Below are 4188 nucleotides of genomic sequence, written 5' to 3'. Positions count from 1 at the left end.
TTTACTGAAACTGAGCTTGATTAAAAAAAAAGCTTGACAAAACATTTTTTAACTTTGAAAAAAAAACTTTTGGCAAAAGATAACTTGACCAAACAGGGTATAATAATAGTTCAATGCAAATACAATAAATAAAGAAATTAAAGTGTGTTCGAAGCAGTAGTTATCCCTAGAGCTGTTCCCGGTTTGACGGAAAACCGATTCAAACCAAAATCTGAACTAAACCGATTAAGTAAACTGATTTTTCCTTGATTTGGATTGGTTTTGGTTTTAAATTTTAAACACCGATAATATTTAATTTGGTTTTGGTTCTATTATAGAAAACTAAAAAATAAACCGAACCAAACCGATAAATTATATCAAAATTTAATAATTATTTATATATCGTATAATATCTTTTTGTAAATAATTTTAAATATTTTATGCGTTTCAATTATTATTTTAAATTTTGGGTTATTCTACTTATATCTTTAAATATTGCATATGCTAAAACAATGGGAATCAACCAATTTTCTTTTCCTTACAAGACTCTAATTCTCTATTCCTACACACAACTTTGGTCTACTTTAAGGATTTTCTTTTTTGTTTATTCTTTTCATAGAGTCTCTAAGCCTATGCACAACTTTGGTATACTTTTAATTTATTTTTTGTTCATTCTTTTCATATAAATAGGTAAATGAATTTTTAGTTCTGAAAAAAATATATAAAAGCATAAATTTAGCATATTATTTTCAGATTGTTGTCTAAAGTTGTTTTACTATTATCGACTTATCATTAGCTTGCTAAAAATCGGAAAGTCGAATCAAACCAGGAACAACCAAACTGATGGTTTGTATTTAGTTTGGTTTGGTTTTGGTTTTAAAATTTTAAAAACCGATTAAATTGATTTGGTTTTGGTTCTTAATATAAAACCGACCAAACCGAATCGGGAACATCCCTAGTTATCCCATAGGAAATGCATTAAATAATTAATTCATGGAACATTTGGTCAAAAGATTCGATGTTGACAGCCCAAATTCCATAAAGACAGGATTGTTTAAAAGAAAAATATTTCACGTGGTATATAGTTTAAACAAAAGCTTATCCTCCACCTAATTCGCACTATCAAGTTGACATCTTATGCTTGTTTTTGGATGATAACTTAATTTAAAAATTGATTGATAGAAGGACGATGAATATTTTTATCCATGGAATTCTGAAAGATATTATTAATGTCGTCTATGGGCTTGAAAAGTTTCTGTTTTTAAACAAAGGAATTAGAAAAAGACTATTCAAGAATCAAGACAAAAAAATAATAATTAAACAGTTAGCACACCAGGGTGGTCGAACATGGAGAAAGCAATAAATGATGAATAATCTGTCACGAGAAAATTTACTCGCTCTCGATGAGGATATCTTTTGCCAATCTGTCACTCTGCCCTAACAACTTATTTAATCCAAAGAATTATAAATTTTAGATTATGCTCACATCTCTCCTCAAGATTACAAAAGCAGTTTTGGATGGCGATATCTGCTAGGAATAAACCCCGAAAAAATAATATTCACGGTATTAGTATTAGTGATAGACGCAAAACACTAAATTATGGTTAAATCAACAAGAATATAAATGCAGCAATAATGACACCAAAATTTTACGTGGAAACCCTTCTGAATAAGGAAAGAACCACGGCCAAGAAGAGCAACTGATATCACTATAGCGAGGAAATTTACACCGTGTAGTAACGAGTAAAAATACTCCTAAGACCACTACACCCTCAAAAGAAATAAACATTTTTTTGCTTTTTCAACCTCACTACAATATCTCTCACACTCTATTTTTCTTCACAAACTATTTTCTTATAGTTTATGGAATACTTTGCTCTCTCTCTTTTCTCTCTTTGTTGGTGTGTTGAAATGAGGGTTGAAGCTCTCCTTTTATAGCCAAAACTTCATTCCCTAAAGCCTACAATATTTGACAATTTTGCACACACTTTTCACAATTTCAACAAGGTTAACTACCAAACCAAACCAAGTCAACAAAATTGGCTACCAAATCATACCAATTCAACAAGGTTGACTACCAAACCAATACCAATTCAACAAGGTTGGCTACCAAACCATTTGAATGAGATGGACACTATCAATCTCCCCCTCCAGTCTCATTCATCTAGAGGAGGTAACATTGTCTTCTAGTTTGAGTGCATGCCGATAAGTTCTTTGCATAGCTCGAACTTGTCTCTTGGTACCACCTTGGTCAACATATCTGCAGGATTTTCACTCGTGTGAATCTTTTTGACTTGAGTGATTCGTTCTCCACTTGCTCACGAATCCAATGATATCTAACGTCGATGTGTTTTCTTCTCGCATGGTACATGGAGTTTTTGCTCAGGTCTATTGCACTTTGACTGTCACAATAGACAACATACTACATCTGTCGCAATCCAAGTTCTTGAAGAAATCTCTTGAGCCATATCATCTCTTTACCGGCTTCAGTAGCCGCAATATACTCCGCTTCAGTTGTAGATAGTGCGACACACTTCTGCAACTTTGACTGCCATGATATAGCTCCCCCTGAAAAAGTAAACAAATATCCAGTAGTGGATTTTCTGTTATCAAGGTTACCTGCCATATCAGAATCTGTATAGCCCTTCAAAATTGGATTTGATCCTCCAAAACATAAGCATTCATGTGAGCTTCCTCTTAGATACCTGAGTATCCACTTTACAGCTTCCCAATGCTCTTTTCCTGGATTTTCGAGAAATCTGCTAACAACACCGACTACATGAGCAATATCTGAGTGCATACCATTGCATACATCAAACTTCCGACAGCAGAGGAATAAGGAATCTTGGTCATTCTCTCTTTTTCTCCATTGTTGTAGGACACATCTTCTTGCTCAACTTCAGATGACCAGGAAGGGGTATGCGAACCAACTTAGCACTTTTCATATTGAAGCGCTCTAGTACACGTTTTATGTACTTCTCCTATGACAAGTAAAGCTTTCTTTCGTTTCTCGAACGAGTAATTCTCATGCCCAAAATCTGCTTAGCATGACCCAAGTCTTTCATTGAAAGAGACTTATTCAACTGTTTCTTCAACTCGTCAATCTTGAAAGCATTCCTGCCCACGATCAACATATCATCCATATATAGCAAGAGGATGATAAAATCATCATCAGAAAATCTTTGTACAAACACACAGTGATCTGAAGAAGTCTTCTTGTAGCCTTGCTCCCCCATAACAGACTCAAACTTCTTGTACCACTGTCTGGGAGCTTGCTTCAGTCCATATAGACTCTTCTTAAGCTCGCATACAAGATTTTCTTTACCTTTTGCCTTGAAACCTTCAGGTTGTTCCATATAAATCTCCTCTTCTAAGTCACCGTAAAGAAAAACAGTCTTCACATCCATCTGCTCAATCTCCAAATCAAGACTGGCAGTCAAACCAAGAACTGTCCGAATGGAGGACATTTTTACGACAGGAGAAAATATTTTGTCAAAGTCAATTCCTTTCCTTTGACCAAATTCCTTGACAACCAATCTAGCTTTGTATCTCAGTTTCAAACTATGTTCTTCAGCTTTAACTTTGAATACCCACTTGTTCTTCAAAGCTCTCATGGCCTTAGGCAATTTCACCAACTCATAAGTATGGTTCTCATGCAGAGATTTCATCTCATCTTGCATGACTTCAATCCATTGATCCTTGTGCTCATCTTCTATGGCCTTCACATAACATTCAGGTTCTCCCCCATCAGTGAGTAATACATACTCATTGGGTGAATAACGGGAGTAAGGAGTACGAGGTCTAGAGGACCTCCTGAGTAAAATATCTAGCTCGTCCATATCTTCATGAGTAGGAACATCTAACTCATCAACATTAGCATTGTTATCACCATCACCATCAATATGCTGATTTGGAATATGGTTCTGGGCATCACCATCATCATTGAGCCCACCAACGTCATTCGCATTTGTATGAGGAACTTGATCAAGATTAACTAAACCTTCAGAACTTGGAGTTTTTAGCTTCTCCGCTTTGTTAATATCTTTAATGGTTTGATCCTCCACGAAGATAACATCACGGCTTCTCACGACCTTCTTCTTAATTGGATCATATAGCCTGTAACCAAACTCATCAAGGCCATAACCAATGAAGATGCACTGCCTTGTCTTGGCAGTTAATTTTGACCTCTCATCTTTAGGCACATGTACA

The sequence above is a fragment of the Nicotiana tabacum genome, chromosome 7 (assembly GCF_000715075.1).
Source record: "Nicotiana tabacum cultivar K326 chromosome 7, ASM71507v2, whole genome shotgun sequence".
NCBI lineage: Eukaryota > Viridiplantae > Streptophyta > Magnoliopsida > Solanales > Solanaceae > Nicotiana > Nicotiana tabacum.
Note: the sequence above shows the minus strand (reverse complement) of the source record.